Source organism: Pseudorca crassidens, chromosome 1, assembly GCF_039906515.1.
Source record: "Pseudorca crassidens isolate mPseCra1 chromosome 1, mPseCra1.hap1, whole genome shotgun sequence".
Taxonomy (NCBI): domain Eukaryota; kingdom Metazoa; phylum Chordata; class Mammalia; order Artiodactyla; family Delphinidae; genus Pseudorca; species Pseudorca crassidens.
The window spans coordinates 158,059,420-158,080,799 of record NC_090296.1 but is presented as its reverse complement, the minus strand read 5'-3'; the positions used below and the strand labels follow the sequence as shown (position 1 = coordinate 158,080,799).

Genomic DNA, 21,380 nt, shown 5'->3' with positions numbered 1-21,380 from the left:
GAAAGGTGAGTTGGGGTGCTGCATAAAACCAGAGATTGAAATTAGCACAGATACCGTTCCATAAGCCAAATATGTAATAGACAAGAGCTACTCCTTGCTCAACCAAGTGGAATCAACACCCCATATTAAACGCCTAAGAATATACCTGACTAGTAAGAATCTTAAAACCTATGGATTTCTATGTCTCCAAAAGAGAATCAAGCGTGTGTACAGCGGCATAAACGCAGCAGTGATAGGATTGGTGAGGTTCGGTGAGCAAATGCAGACCCTTTGAAGTCATATTGCATGGTACCCATTCCATGGGTCTCAACTCTCCAGGTTTAAGGGATTCTTCCTTCAGCTAAAACATGCATGTGGAACCCTGAGTATGATCTACCATGTGATCGGGAAACGTGTTCAATTGTGTCAGTTTTCGTCCCCTGGTAGTCGGGTGCAGCATTCCAGACGCTTTACAAACACTCTCTCCACTCGGAGAGTCAGTGCCTTTAACCTCCTGTTTGGCCCAGTTTGCAATTTCTGCGGAAAATGAACAGGAATAGGGAGAAGCAATGAGAGACTAGCTGGAGGTGTCTGGACGGGCAAATTTAACTCTCATTTCCCACCAGGAAGAGAAATTAACCAAAGGCTCAGCGTGCCATACCGGAACCACACTAGGGTCTGAAGCAATCCTGCGGTGTTGCGGCCAGCTCACAAGAAAGCGAGTTGAAGAAAGGAGCTCAGGGGCACTGTAATTCACAAACCGGCAGAGTTATAAATGACAGCTATCGTCCAAAAATATATTGAAGTAAGGCAGTCAAGAGGACTTCAAAGCAGGGCAGAATTGCAGGAAACCGATTTCAGGAGGTAGACTGGAATTGCATGTAAAGCATAGGAAAAGAGGCAGAACGTCCACAATGATGCACTTGGCCAAAAAGGGCATATGCGTTTTTTCCTGAATATATTCAGGAAAAAACCCATACGCCCTTTTTGTCCAACCAAGCAAGCTTGCAAAGGAAATCTGCACTACAATGAAGTCTCACTGGCCCCCGGTCAAAAGGGCCATCTGAAAAAAGTGTAAAATCCAGAAAGGCAGGACAGGCCATGGAGAACTGGGAGCCTTGTTATGCTGATGGGCAGGATGTAAATTGCCAACAGCCACTCTGGAGAAGTGTATGGTGTTTCCTGAAACATCTAAAAAACAAAGCAACAGAGCCTAGGACACTTCCACTTATGGTCCTATAGCTTAGGGAAATTAAAATAAAAAAGACACAGCCACCCCAAAGTTTGGGACAGCTCTGTTTACAAGAACCTCGTTTACGGTACAAGTTCTATATCACAGAAAACGAAAAATGGATAAAGAAGTTGTGGTACTTACGTACAATGCAATATCACTCAGCAATGAAATGTATGTCATCAGGCCCGTAACAGCATAATGAGTGGATTCAGGTACGATGATTCTACGTGAGATAAGTCACACAGAAAAAGAAACATCATAAGATATCACTACTACACGGAATGTAAACTTGGCTACACAGGAACTGAATTACAAAACAGAACAGGGTGCCAAATGTAGAAAACCAACTTATGCTTGCTTATGGGGAAAGGTGAGTTGGGGTGCTGCATAAAACCAGAGATTGAAATTAGCACAGATACCATTCCATAAGCCAAATATGTAATAGACATGAGCTACTCCTTGCTCAACGAAGAGGACACAACACCCCATATTAAACGCCTAAGAATATAACTGACTAGTAAGAATCTTAAAACCTATGGATTTATTTGTCTCCGAAAGAGAATCAAGCGTGTGTACAGTGGCATAAGCGCAGCAGTGATAGGATTGGTGACGTTCGGTGAGCAAATGCAGACCCTTTGAAGTCATATTGCGTGGTACCCATTCCTTGGGTCTCAACTTTCCAGGTTTAAGGGATTCTTCCTTCAGCTAAAACATGCATGTGGAACCCAGAGTATGATCCACCGTGTGATCGGAAAACGTGTTCAAATGTGTCAGTTTTCGGCCGCTGGTACTCGGGTGCAACATTCCAGGTGCTTTACTAACACTCTCCCCAATTGGAGAGTCAGTGCCTTTAACCTCCTGTTTGGCCCAGTTTGCAATTTCTGCGGAAGATGAACAGGAATAGGGAGAACCAATGAGAGACTAGCTGGAGGTGTCTGGACGGGCAAATTTAACTCTCATTTCCCACCAGGAAGAGGAATTAACCAAAGTCTCAGCATGCCATTCCGGAACCACACTAGGGCCTGAAGCAATTCTGCGGTGTTGCGGCCAGCTCACAAGAAAGCGAGTTGAAGAAAGGAGCTCAGGGGTACTGTAATTCACAAACCTGCAGAGTTATAAATGACAGCTATCGTCCAAAAATATATTGAAGTAAGGCTGCCAAGAGGACTTGAAAGCGGGGCAGGATTGCAGGAAACCGATTTCAGGAGGTAGACTGGAATTGCATGTAAAGCATAGGAAAAGAGGCAGAACGTCCACAATGATGCACTTGGCCAAAAAGGGCGTATGCGTTTTTTCCTGAATATATTCAGGAAAAAACGCATACGCCCTTTTTGGCCAACCAAGCAAGCTTGCAAAGGAAATCTGCACTACAATGAAGTCTCACTGTTCCCCAGTCAAATGGGCCATTTGAAAAAAGTGTAAAATCCAGAAAGGCAGGACAGGCCATGGAGACGTGGGAGCCTTGTTATGCTGATGGGCGGGATGTAAATTGCCAACAGCCACTCTGGAGAAGTGTATGGTGTTTCCTGAAACATCTAAACAACAAAGCAACAGAGCCTAGGGCACTTCCACTTATGGTCCTATAGCTTAGGGAAATTAAAATCAAAAAGACACAGCCACCCCAAAGTTTGGGATGGCTCTGTTTACAAGAACCTCGTTTACGGTTCAAGTTCAGTATCACAGAAAGGGAAAAATGGATAAAGAAGTTGTGGTACTTACGTACAATGCAATATCACTCAGCAATGAAATCTATGCCATTAGGCCCGTAGCAGCATAATGAGTGGATTCAAGTACGATGATTCTAAGTAAGATAAGTCACACAGAAAAAGAAACATCATAAGATATCACTACTACACGGAATGTAAACGTGGCTACACAAGAACTGAATTACAAAACAGAACAGGGTCTCAAATGTAGAAAACCAACTTATGCTATCTTAAGGGGAAAGGTGAGTTGGGGTCCTGCATAAAACCAGAGATTGAATTTAGCACAGATACCATTCCATAAGCCAAATATGTAATAGACAAGAGCTACTCCTTGCTCAACGAAGAGGACACAACACCCCATATTAAACGCCTAAGAATATACCTGACTAGTAAGAATCTTAAAACCTATGGATTTATATGTCTCCGAAAGAGAATCAAGCATGTGTACAGCAGCATAAGCGCAGCAGTGATAGGATTGTTGAGGTTCGGTGAGCAAATGCAGAACCTTTGAAGTCATATTGCATGGTACCCATTCCATGGGTCTCAACTCTCCAGGTTTAAGGGATTCTTCCTTCAGCTAAAACATGCATGTGGAACCCAGAGTATGATCCACCGTGTGATCAGGAAACGTGTTCAAAAGTATCTCAGGTTTCGTCCCCTGGTACTCGGGTGCAACATTCCAGACGCTTTACTAACACTCTCCCCACTTGGAGAGTCAGTGCCTTTAACCTCCTGTTTGGCCCAGTTTGCAATTTCTGCGGAAAATGAACAGGAATAGGGAGAACCAATGAGAGACTAGCTGGAGGTGTCTGGACGGGCAAATTTAACTCTCATTTCCCACCAGGAAGAGGAATTAACCAAAGGCTCAGCGTGCCATGCCGGAACCACACTAGGGCGTGAAGCAATCCTGCGGTGTTGCGGCCAGCTCACAAGAAAGCGAGTTGAAGAAAGGAGCTCAGGGGCACTGTAATTCACAAACCTGCAGAGTTATAAATGACAGCTATCGTCCAAAAATATATTGAAGTAAGGCTGCCAGGAGGACTTGAAAGCGGGGCAGGATTGCAGGAAACCGATTTCAGGAGGTAGACTGGAATTGCATGTAAAGCATAGGAAAAGAGGCAGAACGTCCACAATTATGCACTTGGCCAAAAAGGGCGTATGCGTTTTTTCCTGAATATATTCAGGAAAAAAAGCATACGCCCTTTTTGGCCAACCAAGCAAGCTTGCAAAGGAAATCTGCACTACAATGAAGTCTCACTGCCCCCCAGTCAAAAGGGCCATCTGAAAAAAGTGTAAAATCCAGAAAGGCAGGACAGGCCATGGAGAACTGGGAGCCTTGTTATGCTGATGGGCGGGATGTAAATTGCCAACAGCCACTCTGGAGAAGTGTATGGTGTTTCCTGAAACATCTACAAAACAAAGCAACAGAGCCTAGGGCACTTCCACTTATGGTCCTATAGCTTAGGGAAATTAAAATCAAAAAGACACAGCCACCCCAAAATTTGGGACGGCTCTGTTTACAAGAACCTCGTTTACAGTACAAGTTCAATATCACAGAAAGCGAAAAATGGATAAAGAAGTTGTGGTACTTACGTACAATGCAATATCACTCAGCAATGAAATCTATGTCATCAGGCCCGTAGCAGCATAATGAGTGGATTCAGGTACGATGATTCTAAGTGAAATAAGTCACACAGAAAAAGAAACATCATAAGATATCACTACTACACGGAATGTAAACTTGGCTACACAGGAACTGAATTACAAAACAGAACAGAATCTCAAATGTAGAAAACCAACTTATGCTTGCTTAAGGGGACAGGTGAGTTGGGGTGCTGCATAAAACCAGAGATTGAAATTAGCACAGATACCGTTCCATAAGCCAGAAATGTAATAGACAAGAGCTACTCCTTGCTCAACGAAGAAGACACAACACCCCATATTAAAAGCCTAAGAATATAACTGACTAGTAAGAATCTTAAACCTATGGATTTATATGTCTCCGAAAGAGAATCAAGCGTGTGTACAGCAGCATAAGCGCAGCAGTGATAGGATTGTTGACGTTCGGTGAGCAAATGCAGACCCTTTGAAGTCATATTGCATGGTACCCATTCCATGGGTCTCAACTCTCCAGGTTTAAGGGATTCTTCCTTCAGCTAAAACATGCATGTGGAACCCTGAGTATGATCTACCATGTGATCGGGAAACGTGTTCAATTGTGTCAGTTTTCGTCCCCTGGTACTCGGGTGCAGCATTCCAGACGCTTTACAAACACTCTCTCCACTCGGAGAGTCAGTGCCTTTAACCTCCTGTTTGGCCCAGTTTGCAATTTCTGCGGAAAATGAACAGGAATAGGGAGAACCAATGAGAGACTAGCTGGAGGTGTCTGGACGGGCAAATTTAACTCTCATTTCCCACCAGGAAGAGAAATTAACCAAAGGCTCAGCGTGCCATACCGGAACCACACTAGGGTCTGAAGCAATCCTGCGGTGTTGCGGCCAGCTCACAAGAAAGCGAGTTGAAGAAAGGAGCTCAGGGGCACTGTAATTCACAAACCGGCAGAGTTATAAATGACAGCTATCGTCCAAATATATATTGAAGTAAGGCAGTCAAGAGGACTTCAAAGAAGGGCAGAATTGCAGGAAACCGATTTCAGGAGGTAGACTGGAATTGCATGTAAAGCATAGGAAAAGAGGCAGAACGTCCACAATGATGCACTTGGCCAAAAAGGGCATATGCGTTTTTTCCTGAATATATTCAGGAAAAAACCCATACGCCCTTTTTGGCCAACCAAGCAAGCTTGCAAAGGAAATCTGCACTACAATGAAGTCTCACTGGCCCCCGGTCAAAAGGGCCATCTGAAAAAAGTGTAAAATCCAGAAAGGCAGGACAGGCCATGGAGAACTGGGAGCCTTGTTATGCTGATGGGCGGGATGTAAATTGCCAACAGCCACTCTGGAGAAGTGTATGGTGTTTCCTGAAACATCTAAAAAACAAAGCAACAGAGCCTAGGGCACTTCCACTTATGGTCCTATAGCTTAGGGAAATTAAAATCAAAAAGACACAGCCACCCCAAAGTTTGGGACGGCTCTGTTTACAAGAACCTCATTTACAGTACAAATTCAATATCACAGAAGGTGAAAAATGGATAAAGAATTTGTGGTACTTACGTACAATGCAATATCACTCAGCAATGAAATGTATGTCATCAGGCCCGTAACAGCATAATGAGTGGATTCAGGTACGATGATTCTACGTGAGATAAGTCACACAGAAAAAGAAACATCATAAGATATCACTACTACACGGAATGTAAACTTGGCTACACAGGAACTGAATTACAAAACAGAACAGGGTGTCAAATGTAGAAAACCAACTTATGCTTGCTTATGGGGAAAGGTGAGTTGGGGTGCTGCATAAAACCAGAGATTGAAATTAGCACAGATACCATTCCATAAGCCAAATATGTAATAGACAAGAGCTACTCCTTGCTCAACGAAGAGGACACAACACCCCATATTAAACGCCTAAGAATATAACTGACTAGTAAGAATCTTAAAACCTATGGATTTATTTGTCTCCGAAAGAGAATCAAGCGTGTGTATAGCGGCATAAGCGCAGCAGTGATAGGATTGGTGACGTTCGGTGAGCAAATGCAGACCCTTTGAAGTCATATTGCGTGGTACCCATTCCTTGGGTCTCAACTTTCCAGGTTTAAGGGATTCTTCCTTCAGCTAAAACATGCATGTGGAACCCAGAGTATGATCCACCGTGTGATCGGAAAACGTGTTCAAATGTGTCAGTTTTCGGCCGCTGGTACTCGGGTGCAACATTCCAGATGCTTTACTAACACTCTCCCCACTTGGAGAGTCAGTGCCTTTAACCTCCTGTTTGGCCCAGTTTGCAATTTCTGCGGAAGATGAACAGGAATAGGGAGAACCAATGAGAGACTAGCTGGAGGTGTCTGGACGGGCAAATTTAACTCTCATTTCCCACCAGGAAGAGGAATTAACCAAAGTCTCAGAATGCCATTCCAGAACCACACTAGGGCCTGAAGCAATGCTGCGGTGTTGCGGCCAGCTCACAAGAAAGCGAGTTGAAGAAAGGAGCTCAGGGGCACTGTAATTCACAAACCTGCAGAGTTAAAAATGACAGCTATCTTCCAAAAATATATTGAAGTAAGGCTGCCAAGAGGACTTGAAAGCGGGGCAGGATTGCAGGAAACCGATTTCAGGAGGTAGACTGGAATTGCATGTAAAACATAGGAAAAGAGGCAGAACGTCCACAATGATGCACTTGGCCAAAAAGGGCGTATGCGTTTTTTCCTGAATATATTCAGGAAAAAACGCATACGCCCTTTTTGGCCAACCAAGCAAGCTTGCAAAGGAAATCTGTACTACAATGAAGTCTCACTGCCCCCCAGTCAAAAGGGCCATCTGAAAAAAGTGTAAAATCCAGAAAGGCAGGACAGGCCATGGAGAACTGGGAGCCTTGTTATGCTGATGGGCGGGATGTAAATTGCCAACAGCCACTCTGGAGAAGTGTATGGTGTTTCCTGAAACATCTAAACAACAAAGCAACAGAGCCTAGGGCACTTCCACTTATGGTCCTATAGCTTAGGGAAATTAAAATCAAAAAGACACAGCCACCCCAAAATTTGGGACGGCTCTGTTTACAAGAACCTCGTTTACATTACAAGTTCAATATCACAGAAAGCGAAAAATGGATAAAGAAGTTGTGGTACTTACATACAATCCAGTATCACTCAGCAATGAAATCTATGTCATCAGGCCCGTAGCAGCATAATGAGTGGATTCAGGTACGATGATTCTAAGTGAAATAAGTCACACAGAAAAAGAAACATCATAAGATATCACTACTACACGGAATGGAAACTTGGCTACACAGGAACTGAATTACAAAACAGAACAGAATCTCAAATGTAGAAAACCAACTTATGCTTGCTTAAGGGGAAAGGTGAGTTGGGGTGCTGCATAAAACCAGAGATTGAAATTAGCACAGATACCGTTCCATAAGCCAAATATGTAACAGAGAAGAGCTACTCCTTGCTCAACGAAGAAGACACAACACCCCATATTAAACGCCTAAGAATATAACTGACTAGTAAGAATCTTAAACCTATGGATTGATATGTCTCCGAAAGAGAATCAAGCGTGTGTACAGCGGCATAAGCGCAGCAGTGATAGGATTGTTGACGTTCGGTGAGCAAATGCAGACCCTTTGAAGTCATATTGCATGGTACCCATTCCATGGGTCTCAACTCTCCAGGTTTAAGGGATTCTTCCTTCAGCTAAAACATGCATGTGGAACCCTGAGTATGATCTACCATGTGATCGGGAAACGTGTTCAAATGTGTCTCAGTTTTTGTCCCCTGGTACTCGGGTGCAACATTCCAGAAGCTTTATTAACACTCTCCCCACTTGGAGAGTCAGTGCCTTTAACCTCCTGTTTGGCCCAGTTTGCAATTTCTGCGTAAGATGAACAGGAATAGGGAGAACCAATGAGAGACTAGCTGGAGGTGTCTGGACGGGCAAATTTAACTCTCATTTCCCACCAGGAAGAGGAATTAACCAAAGGCTCAGCGTGCCATGCCGGAACCACACTAGGGCCTGAAGCAATCCTGCGGTGTTGTGGCCAGCTCACAAGAAAGCGAGTTGAAGTAAGGAGCTCAGGGGCACTGTAATTCACAAACCTGCAGAGTTATAAATGACAGCTATCGTCCAAAAATATATTGAAGTAAGGCTGCCAAGAGGACTTGAAAGCGGGGCAGAATTGCAGGAAACAGATTTCAGGAGGTAGATAGCAATTGCCTTTAAAGCATAGGAAAATAAGCAGAACGTCCACAATGATGCACTTGGCCAAAAAGGGCGTATGCGTTTTTTCCTGAATATATTCAGGAAAAAACGCATACGCCCTTTTTGGCCAACCAAGCAAGCTTGCAAATGAAATATGCACTACAATGAAGTCTCACTGCCCCCCAGTCAAAAGGGCCATTTGAAAAAAGTGTAAAATCCAGAAAGGCAGGACAGGCCATGGAGACGAAGGAGCCTTGTTATGCTGATGGGCGGGATGTAAATTGCCAACAGCCACTCTGGAGAAGTGTATGGTGTTTCCTGAAACATCTAAAAAACAAAGCAAAAGAGCCTAGGGCACTTCCACTTATGGTCCTATAGCTTAGGGAAATTAAAATCAAAAAGACACAGCCACCCCAAAGTTTGGGACAGCTCTGTTTACAAGAAGCTCGTTTACGGTACAAGTTCAGTATCACAGAAAGCGAAAAATGGATAAAGAGGATGTGGTACTTAAGTACAATGCAATATCACTCAGCAATGAAATCTATGTCATCAGGCCCATAGCAACATAATGAGTGGATTCAGGTACGATGATTCTAAGTGAAATAAGTCACACAGAAAAAGAAACATCATAAGATATCACTACTACACGGAATGTAAACTTAGCTACACAGGAACTGAATTACAAAACAGAACAGGGTCTCAAATGTAGAAAAGCAACTTATGCTTGCTTAAGGGGAAAGGTGAGTTGGGGTGCTGCATAAAACCAGAGATTGAATTTAGCACAGATACCGTTCCATAAGCCAAATATGTAATAGACAAGAGCTACTCCTTGCTCAACCAAGTGGACTCCACACCCCATATTAAACGCCTAAGAATATACCTGACTAGTAAGAATCTTAAAACCTATGGATTTATATGTCTCCGAAAGAGAATCAAGCGTGTGTACAGCAGCATAAACAGAGCAGTGATAGGATTGGTGAGGATCGGTGAGCAAAGGCAGACCCTTTGAAGTCATAATGCATGGTACCCATTCCATGCGTCTCAACTCTCCAGTTTTAAGGGATTCTTCCTTCAGCTAAAACATGCATGTGGAACTCAGAGTATGATCCACCATGTGATCGTGAAACGTGTTCAAATGTGTCTCAGGTTTCGTCCCCTGGTACTCGGGTGCAACATTCCAGACGCTTTACTAACACTCTCCCCACTTGGAGAGTCAGTGCCTTTAACCTCCTGTTTGGCCCAGTTTGCAGTTTCTGCGGAAAATGAACAGGAATACGGAGAACCAATGAGAGACTAGCTGGAGGTGTCTGGACGGGCAAATTTAACTCTCATTTCCCACCAGGAAGAGGAATTAACCAAAGGCTCAGCGTGCCATGCCGGAACCACACTAGGGCCTGAAGCAATGCTGCGGTGTTGCGGCCAGCTCACAAGAAAGCGAGTTGAAGAAAGGAGCTCAGGGGCACTGTAATTCACAAACCTGCAGAGTTATAAATGACAGCTATCGTCCAAAAATATATTGAAGTAAGGCTGCCAGGAGGACTTGAAAGCGGGACAGAATTGCAGGAAACCGATTTCAGAAGGTAGACTGGAATTGCATGTAAAGCATAGGAAAAGAGGCAGAACGTCCACAATGATGCACTTGGCCAAAACGGGCATATGCGTTTTTTCCTCAGGAAAAAATGCATACGCCCTTTAAGGCCAACCAAGCAAGCTTGCAATGGAAATCTGCACTACAATGAAGTCTCACTGCCCCACGGTCAAAAGGGCCATCTGAAAAAAGTGTAAAATCCAGAAAGGCAGGACAGGCCATGGAGAACTGGGAGCCTTGTTATGCTGATGGGCGGGATGTAAATTGCCAACAGCCACTCTGGAGAAGTGTATGGTGTTTCCTGAAACATCTATAAAACAAAGCAACAGAGCCTAGGGCACTTCCACTTATGGTCCTATAGCTTAGGGAAATTAAAATCAAAAAGGCACAGCCACCCCAAAGTTTGGGACAGCTCTGTTTACAAGAACCTCGTTTACGGTACAAGTTCAATATCACAGAAAGCGAAAAATGGATAAAGAAGCTGTGGTACCTACGTACAATGTAATATCACTCAGCAATGAAATCTATGTCATCAGGGCCATAGCAGCATAATGAGTGGATTCAGGTACGATGATTCTAAGTGAAATAAGTCACACAGAAAAAGAAACATCATAAGATATCACTACTACACGGAATGTAAACTTGGCTACACAGGAACTGAATTACAAAACAGAACAGGGTCTCAAATGTAGAAAACCAACTTATGCTTGCTTAAGGGGAAAGGTGAGTTGGGGTGCTGCATAAAACCAGAGATTGAAATTAACACAGATAGCGTTCCTTAAGCCAAATATGTCATAGACAATAGCTACTCCTTGCTCAACGAAGTGGACTCAACACCCCATATTAAACGCCTAAGAATATACCTGACTAGTAAGAATCTTAAAACCTATGGATTTATATGTCTCCGAAAGAGAATCAAGCGTGTGTACAGCAGCATAAACGCAGCAGTGATAGGATTGGTGAGGTTCGGTGATCAAATGCAGACCCTTTGAAGTCATATTGCATGGTACCCATTCCATGGGTCTCAACTCTCCAGGTTTAAGGGATTCTTCCTTCAGCTAAAACATGCATGTGGAACGCAGAGTATGATCCAACACGTGATCGGGAAACATGTTCAAATGTGTCTCACTTTTCGTCCCCTGGTACTCGGGTGCAACATTCCAGACGCTTTACTAACACTCTCCCCACTTGGAGAGTCAGTGCCTTTAACCTCCTGTTTGGCCCAGTTTGCAATTACTGCGTAAGATGAAGAGGAATAGGGAGAACCAATGAGAGACTAGCTGGAGGTGTCTGGATGGGCAAATTTAACTCTCATTTCCCACCAGGAAGACGAATTAACCAAAGGCTCAGCATGAAGTGCCGGAACCACACTAGGGCCTGAAGCAATCTTGCGGTGTTGCGGCCAGCTCACAAGAAAGAGAGTTGAAGAAAGGAGCTCAGGGGCACTGTAATTCACAAACCTGCAGAGTTATAAATGACAGCTATCATCCAAAATTATACTGAAGTAAGGCTGCGAAGAGGACTTGAATGCGGGGCACAATTGCTGGAAACCGATTTCAGAAGGTACACGGGAGTCGCTCTTGAAGCATAGGAAAAGAGACAGAACTTGGAAAATAATGCACTTGGCAAAAAAGGGCATATGTGTTTTACCCAGAGCTCTCATAACTGAGGGGAGGAGATTCCCAGCAGGCTCCAACTGCCACCTGAGGGTTCACGTTGCCAAGGCAACGTGAGCAAGCCAGGCAGGATTTACCTCACAGCAGAGGTCCCACCTCACAGAAGGGTGAGAAACCCAGCCAATATCAGACTCTCACCAGAGGGCCCACATCACCAAGGGGATGGGAACCAGGCAGGAGTGTCTTCACACCAGTGGGGCCACATCATCGAAAGGTGAGCTACTCAGCACATGTGTCCTCAAACCAGAGGACCCACATCACCAAGGGCCTCGGAGTGAGGCAGGCAGGAGTAGCCTCACAACACTGGGCCCATAGAGTAAAAAGTGAGGAATCCAGCAGTTGGAACCTCCCAGCAGGCGGCCCAGAGCACTGAGGCTATGGGATCCAGGCCACAGTGAACTCACAGAAGAGGGCCCATGTCATGAAACTGAGCAACCCAGCCATTGGGACCTCAGACCAGGAGGCCCACATCCCCATGGGGATATAAATCTGGTAGGAGTGTCCTCGCACCACTGAGAACGTATCAGAAAATTTTGGGAGACCAGCAGTTAGGGCCTGACGCCAGAGGACCCTCATCACCAAGGGAAGGAGGCTCCCAGCAGGCTCCAACTGCCACCAGAGGGCTGACGTCGCCAAGGCGATGTGTGCCAACCAGGCACGAATGACCTCACAGCAGAGGGCCCACCTCAGAGAAGTGTGACGAACCCAGTCAGGATCAGACTTGCACCAGAGGGCCCACATCACCAAATGGATTGGAACCAGGCAGGAGTGTCCTCACATGAGTAGGGCCACATCATCTAAAGGTGAGGAACCCAGAACATGTGGCTTCAAACCATAGGACACCCATCACCAAGGGGCTGGGAGTGAGGCAGGCAGGAGGAGCCTCACAACAGAGGGCCCCAAAATAAGAAAGGTGAGGAATCCAGCAGTTGGAACCTCCCAGCAGGCAGCCCAGAGCACAGAGGCTAGGGGATCCAAGCCAGAGTGAACTAACACCAGACAGCCCACATCATGAAACTGTGAGCAACCCAGACATTGGGACCTCAGAGCAGAAGGCCCACATCCCCATGGTGATGGGAACATGACAGGAGTGTCCTGGCATCACTGGGCTCACATCAGAAAACGTGGGGTGCTCAGAAGTTAGGGCCTGACGCTAGAGGGCACTCATCACCGAGGGGAGGAGGCTCCCAGCAGGCTCCAGCTGCCACCAGAGGGCCAACGTCACCAAGGCGATGTGTGACAGCCCGGCAGGAGTGACCTCACAGCAGAGGGCCCACCTCACAGAAGGGTGAGGAACACAGCCAGGATCAGACTCTCACCAGAGGGCCCACATCACCAAGGAGATGGGAACCAGGCAGGAGTGTCCCCACACCAGTGGGACAACATCATCGAAAGGTGAGGATCCCAGCACATGTAGCCTCAAACCAGAGGAACCACATCACCAAGGGGTTCGGAATGAGGCTGGCAGGACCGGCCTCACAACACAGGGTCCATAGAATATAAAAGTTGAGGAATCCAGCAGTTGGAACCTCCCAGCAAGTGGCCCAGAGCACCGAGGCTATGGGATCTAGGCCGCAGTGAACTCACAGCAGAGGGCCCACATCATGAACCTGTGAGCAGCCCAGCCGTTGGGACCTCAGAACAGAAGGCCCACATCCCCATTGGGATGGGAACCTGGCAGGAGTGGCTTTGCACCACTTAGCACATATCAGAAAATGTTAGGAGCCCAGCAGTTAGGGCCTGACGCCAGGGGGCCCTCATAACTGAGGGGAGGAGACTCCCAGCAGGTTCCAACTGCCAACAGAGGGCCCACGTCTACAAGGTGGCATGCACCAGCCAGGCAGTAGCGACCTCACAGCAGAGGGCCTATCTCACAGAAGGCTGAGGAACCGAGGTAGGATGAGACTCTTGCCAGAGGGCCCACAACACCAAGGGGATGGGAACCAGTCAGGACTGTCCTCCCACCAGTGGGACCACATCATCGAAAGGTGAGGAACCCAGCACATGCGGCCTCATATCAGAGGACATACATCACAAAGGGGATGGGAGTGAGGCAGGTAGGAGTAGCCTAAAAACAGAGGGCCCAAAGAATAAAAAAGGTGAGGAATCCAGCATTTGGAACCTCCCAGCAGGCGGCCGAGAACACAGAAGCTATGGGATGCAGGCAGGAGTGAACTAACAGCAGAGAGCCCACATCATGAAACTGTGAGCAACCCAGGCGTTGGGACCTCAGAGCAGAAAGCCCACATCCCCATGGGGATGGGAACCTGACAGGAGGGTCCTGGCATCACTGGGCTCACATCAGAAAACGTGGGGAGCCCAGCAGTTAGGGCCTGATGCTAGAGGGCCGTCATCACCGAGGGCAGGAGGCTCCCAGCAGGTTCCATGTGCCAACAGAGGGCCCACGTCGCCAAGGTGATGTGTGCAAGTCAGGCAGGATTGACCTCACAGCAGAGGGCCTACCTCACAGAAGAGTGAGGAACACAGCCAGGATAAGACTGTCACCAGAAGGCCCACATCACCAAGGGGATGGGAACCAGGCAGGAGTGTCCTCACACCAGTGGGGCCACATCATTGAAAGTTGCGGAACCCAGCACATGTGGCCTCAAACCAGAGGACCCACATCACGAAGGAGTTGCGAGTGAGGCAGGCAGGAGGAGCATCGCAACACAGTACCCATAGAATACAAAAGTTGAGGAATCGAGCAGTTGGAACCTTCCAGCAGGCGGCCCAGAGCACAGAGGCTATGGCATCCAGGCCAGAGTGAACTAACAGCAGAGAGCCCACATCATGAAACTGTGAACAACCCAGCCGTTGGGACCTCAGAGCAGAAGGCCCACATCCCAATGGGGATGTGAACCTGGATGGAGTGTCTTCGAACCACTGGGCGCACATCACAAAATGTGGGGAGCCCAGCCGTTAGGGCCTGATGCCAGAGGGCCCTCATCACCGAGGGGAGGAGGCTCCCAGCAGGCTCCAAGTGCCACCAGAGGGCTCATGTCCACAAGACGAGGTGAGCAAGCCAGGCAGGAGTGACCTCAGAGCAGACGGCCCACCTCACAGAAGGGTGAGGAACCCAGCCAGGATCAGACTCTCAACAGAGGGCCCACATCACCAAGGGGATGTGAACCAGGCAGGAGTCTCCTAAGACCATTGGTCCCACATCATCAAAAGGTGAGGAACCCAGCACTTGTGGCCTCAAACCAGAGGACACACATCACGAAGGGGCTGGGAGTGAGACAGGCAGGAGGATACTCACAACAGAGGGCCCAAAAAATTTAAAAAGTGAGGAATCCAGCCGTTGGAACCTCCCAGCAGGCGGCCAAGAGCACAGAGGCTATGGGATCCAGGCCACAGTGAACTAACACCAGAGAGCCCACATCATGAAACTGTGATCAACCCAGCCGTTGGAACCTCAGAGCAGAAGGCCCACATCCCCATGGAGATGGGAACCTAAGAGGAGTGCCCGAGCATCACTGGGCTCACTAAGAAAAGTTGGGGAGCCCAGCAATTAGGGCCTGACGTCAGAGGGCCCTCATCACAGTGGTGAGGAGGCTCCCAGCAGGGTCCAAGTGCCACCAGAGGGCTCATGTCAACAAGGCGAGGTGAGCAAGCCAGGCAAGAGTTACCTGATAGTAGAGGGCCCACCTCACAGATGGGTGAGGAACCCAGCCAGGATCAGACTCTCACCAGAGGGCCCACATCACAAAGGGGATGGGAACCAGTCAGGATTATCCTCACACCAGTGGGGCCTCATCATCTTAAGGTGAGGAACCCAGCACATGTGTCCTCAAACCAGAGGACCCACATCACCAAGGGCCTTGGAGTGAGGCAGGCAGGAGTAACCTAAAAACAGAGGGCCCAAAGAATAAGAAACGTGAGGATTCCAGCATTTAGACCTTCCAGCAGGCGGCTCAGAACACCGAGGCTATGGGATGCAGGCAGGAGTGAACTCACAGCAGAGAGCCCACATCATAAAACTGTGAGCAACACAGGCATTGGGACCTCAGAGCAGAAGGCCCACATCCCCATGGGAATGGGAACCTGGCTGCAGTGTCCTCGCACCACTGGGCGCACATCACAAAATGTGGGGAGCCCAGCAGTTAGGGCCTGACACCAGAGGGCCCTCATCAACGAGAGGAGGAGGCTCCCAGCAGGCTCCAAGTGCCACCAGAGGGCTCATGTCCACAAGGCGAGGTGAGCAAGCCAGGCAAGAGTGACCTCACAGAAGAGGGCCTACCTCACAGAACGTTGAGGAACCCAGCCAGGATTAGACTCTCGCCAGAGGGCCCACCTCACCAAGGGGATGGGAACCAGGCAGGAGTGTCCTCACACGAGTGGGGCCACATCATCGAAAGGTGAGGAACCCAGCACATGTGGCCTCAAGCCATAGGACAGTCATCACCAAGGGGCTGGGAGTGAGGCAGGCAGGAGGATACTCACAACAGAGGGCCCAAAAAATTAAAAAAGTGAGGAATCCAGCCGTTGGAACCTCCCAGCAGGCGGCCAAGAGCACAGAGGCTATGGGATCCAGGCCTCTGTGAACTAACACCAGAGAGCCCACATCATGAAAATGTGAACAACCCAGCCGTTGGAACCTCAGAGCAGAAGGCCCACATCCCCATGGAGATGGGATCCTAAGAGGAGTGCCCAAGCATCATTGGGCTCACTAAGAAAAGTTGGTGAGCCCAGCAGTTAGGGCCTGACGCAAGAGGGCCCTCATCACTGGGGGGAGGAGATTCCCAGCACGCTCCAACTGCCACCACACAGCTGACTTCACCAAGGCAATGTGTGCCAGCCATGCAGGAGTGACCTATCAGCAGAGGGTCTCCCTCACAGAAGGGTGAGGAGCACAGCCAGGAACAGACTCTCACCAGGGGGTCCACATAACCACGTGGATGAGAACCAGGCAGGAGTGTCCTCACACTAGTGGGGCCACATCATCGAAAGGTGAGGAACCCAGCAAAGGTGGCCACAAACCAGAGGACCCACATCACCAAGGGGTTGAGAGTGAGGTAGGTGTCTGGACGGGCATATTTAACACTCATTTCCCACCAGGAAGAGGAATTAACCAAAGGCTCAGCGTGCCCTGTCAGAAGCAGATTAGGGCCTGAAGCAGTCTTGCGGGTTTGCGGCCAGCTAACAAGAAAGCGAGTTGAAGAAAGGAGCTCAGGGGTCCTGTAATTCACAAACCTGCAGAGTTATAAATGACAGATAACGTCCAAAAATATATTGAAGTAAGGCTGCGAAGAGGACTTGAAAGCGGGGCAGAATTTCAGGAAACCGATTTCAGGAGGTAGACTGGATTTGCATTTAAAGCATACGAAAAGAGGCAGAACATCGACAATGATGCACGTGACATAAAAGGGCGTATGAGTTTGTTCCTGAATATATTCAGGAAAAAACGCATACGCCCTTTTTGGCAAACCAAGCAAGCTTGCAATGGAAATCTGAACTACTATGAAGTGTCACTTCCCCCCGGTCTAAAGGGCCATCTGAAAAAAGTGTAAAATCCACAAAGGCAAGACAGGCCATGGGGAAAAAGAAGCCTTGTTATGCAATGGGCGGGATGTAAATTACCAACAGCCACTCTGGAGAAGTGTATGGTGTTTCCTGATACATCTGAAAAACAAAGCAACAGAGTCTAGGGCATTTCCACTATGGTCCTATAGCTTAGGGAAATTAAAATCAAAAAGACACAGCCACCCCAGAATTTGTGATGGCTCTGTTTACAGGAACCTCTTCTACGGTACAAGTTAAATATCCCAGAGAACAAATAATTGATAAAGAATTTGTGGTACTTACGTACAATGCAATATCACTCAGCAATGAAATCTATGTCATCAGGCCCATAGCAGCATAATGAGTGGATTCAGGTACGATGATTCTAAGTGAGATAAGTCACACAGAAAAAGAAACATCATAAGGTATCACTAATGCACGGAATGTAAACTTGGCTACACAGGAACTGAATTACAAAACAGAACAGGGTCTCAAGTTTAGAAAACCAACTTATGCTTGCTTAAGGGGAAAGGTGAGTTGGGGTTCTGCATAAAACCAGAGTTTGAAATTAGCACAGATACCGTTCCATAAGCCAAATATGTAATAGACAAGACCTACCCCTTGCTCAACGAAATGGACTCAACAATGTGGTATCACCTCACACCTGTTAGAATGGGCATCATCTGAAAATCTACAAACAACAAATGCTGGAAAGGGTGTGGAGAAAAGGAAGCCTCTTCCACTATTGTTGGGAATATAAATTGATACAGTCACTATGGAGAACAATATGGAGTTTCTTAAGAAACTAATAATAGAATTACCATATGATACAGCAATCCCAGTACTGGACATATACCCAGACAAAACCATAAATCAAAAAGAGACATTCACCGCAATGTTCATTGCATCACTATTTACAATATCGAGGTAATGGAAGCAACCTAAATGCCCACAGACAGACGAATGCATAAAGATGTGGTACATATATAAAATGGAATATTACTAAGCCATGAAAGGAATGAAATTGGGTCATTTGTAGAGACGTCGATGGATCTAGAGACTGTCATACAGAGTGAAGTAAGTCAGAAAGAGAAAAACAAATCTTGTATATTCATGCATATATGTGGAACCTAGAAAAACTGTACAGATTAACCGTTTTGCAAGGCATAAATAGAGCAACAGATGTAGACAACAATCGTATGGACAACAAGGGGGGAAAGCTCTTGGGGGGGTGGTGGTGGGAGGAGTTGAGAGATTGGGATTGGCATGTAAACATTTATATGTATAAAATAGATAACCAATAAGAACCTGCTGTATAAAAATATAAAATAAAATTCAAAATTAAAAAGAAATAAAATTTAAAAAACAAAACAGAAAAAACAATTATTCCCTTCACATACATGTGTTTATATGAATAAATTATTTCCATGCTTATATCTGTAAATACAAAAAAGAGGAATAAAATCTACCTTGAACCAAAAACGAAAAAGAGAAAAAAAAAAAAACAGAACCCACCAGTTACTCAGAGGAAAACCGTATCAGGGCCCTTGCTCCAGTTGTAAACAATTCTGAAGTTGGTCAGTGGTGGGGAATCGTCTCCCATTCAGCCAGCAGCCCCCACACAACAAGCGTCCTCATTGCAAAGCTGGGGCACCGTGCCGAGGCATCTGTGAGTAAACGTGAGCTGAGCCCCAGGCCAGTTGCTGCTGAACTGTTCCCACCCTTCCCAGGTAAAACACCTGAATATATACAAGGACTTGAAAGCCTAGAGGAAGGGCCATGGAGCCACACGAGTGACAGCATGCCAGCTGACTTGGTGCCTGCAGGCCAGCCAGGATGGTCCTGGCCCTGGGTGCTCTTCTGGAAGATTTCCATTTCCCTGCCTGAGATACCCGTCCTGTCCCTGCCCCCACTGCTTTTTTCCTTCCTCACCTCTGCCCAGGGAGAAATTCCAGCAGCAGGTATGGGTGACACATCCTCTTCTTTAGCAGGTGGCAGCCTGGCAACTGCTGCAGAAAGTCCAGCAGAGCCCCACTCACACTGGGCCACCCACAAAGCCGTGGCCTCTCACTCCCTCCCACCAGCCCAGCCCCGAGACTGCTGACAGGGCAGAGAAAATGGCGTCAGGCACAGCTGCAGGGGCTCTTGCTGCCTGGAGTGGTATTTATATTGATCTCAACCCAGGCACACCTGGGGAGGGCTGGCCGGCACGGTAAGGCTGCCCAGGTCAGCCAATCATCACCCCTCAGGGGCTCACAGTTGCAGAAAATGGAACTTGCTGAACCGGCCAGGTCCAAGGAACAGGTGTGGGCTCCTGAGAGTCAGGATAGACAAGGGGCTGCAGCTTTGGCTTGTTTTCTAATCATTTTATCTGGCCCATGAGTGGGAGACAACTTCAAGAAAAGCCTCTCCTAATGAGAGGAACCCAGGAGTCAGGGAGAGGAGGGGTGGGTGGTGGTTGGAGACAGAGGCCTGGTGCCCCGGGTGCAGTGGAAGTCTCTGGAAGACCAGGTGGAGGGAGGCCACACAGAGTGATGTCCAGGGTCACAGACCTGTCGGAGCTGCTGTTTGTTAGTTCAAGTCCTGCTCTGAGGTGCTCTGTGTCAGCTCTGAGCGACAGGTGAGATGGGGGTGCTCTTCAGTGAGAGCTATGTGCACGGTTCCTGTGTGCCCAGCCCTGCCACGGTACCTGCAAGGGTAGCTCTGTATCCTGGGAGAGGCCTGACCACGAGAGCCCCGTGGGCTGGGTTGGGGGTGGGGTACCTGCCCAGGAGAGCTCCATATCCTGGGATTGGCCTGACCACGAGAGCCCCATGGGCTGCTGGGGACCTGGTAAAGGATGTCAGGACAGTCAGTGAAGCCACCGAGGATATACCTCCAGTTGCTCCTAATTCCTACACCCTGCTGGTCATTCTACCAACCACCAGGACATGGTATTCTGTATTAGTCTAAATGATGCCTTCTTTTGTATTCCATTAGTCCCAGAGTCACAAGAAATTTTGGCTTGTGAGTGGCAGGACTCAACATACAACTAAAACAATACTTCCGGGCCGTCTTGCCCCAAGGGTTCAAAAATTCCCACACCATCTTTGGGGAAAGCTTAGCTAAAGACCGAAAAGTTCTACCTCTGGAAAAGGAAACCCTCCTTCAATATGCAGACGACATTCTGATCGCCAGCCCTACTAAGGAGGCCTCTGAACTACCAAGCCAATAAAGGATAGAAGTTGTCCAAGAAAAAGCTCAAATATCACAGACTGCGGTGACCTGCCTGGGCTTCATTCTCACACAAGGTCGGAGAAGCCCATCCCAGGAAAGGGAAGAAACCATTTGCAGCCTTACCCCTTTCTAAAACGAGAAGACAGCTTAGGGGTTCCTGGGGAGGCCAGGGTTTGCTGCTTCTGGATCCCTAACTACAGTCTACTAGCTGGGCCTCTATATGAAACACTGAAAGGAAAAGATGATGATCCTTTTGAACAGAATCCAGAAGTGGCCTTTCAAGAATGGAAAGAGCAGTCAATTCAGACCCTTGCCCTGGAACTCCCTAATTGAGCTAAACCCTTTGACCTTTCCATTCCCGGTGAAAGGTGAGTCGCCATTGGAGAATTAGTGCAAAAACTGGGACCACTTGAAATGGAACAACACAAGAATGCCATCCAGGTAGGATAAACTACAGTCACCAAGGGGCTTGGCCCACTGCCACATCTGGCCAAGATACTGGCGGTATCTAAAAACCTGGAAATCAGCAGCCCAAAAGGCCACCTCCCTCCTAAGGGAAAAGGACCCCACATGGTGATCCTAATCACCAACCATGCCCTGAAGTTGCAGGGTTCGCTCCGTGGGCACACCGACCTCGAGTGAGGAGGCCCTCCAACTCCAACA

The 21,380-nt window shown here is 47.5% G+C and overlaps 1 long non-coding RNA gene across 13 annotated transcripts in view; it reads right to left on the bottom strand.

The window, feature by feature from the left end:
• The window catches only part of LOC137203500 (uncharacterized), an 838,571-nt gene that overhangs the window by 488,398 nt on the left and 328,793 nt on the right, over positions 1-21,380 (bottom strand). For 6 of the 13 annotated variants that reach the window (XR_010933161.1, XR_010933157.1, XR_010933227.1 and 3 more), the window contains one exon: positions 9,243-9,328. The exons of the other annotated variants lie outside the window; for them this stretch is intronic. This is a non-coding gene — a long non-coding RNA (uncharacterized lncRNA). The remainder of the gene's footprint in view (positions 1-9,242; positions 9,329-21,380) is intronic. 13 annotated transcript variants of the gene reach the window in all.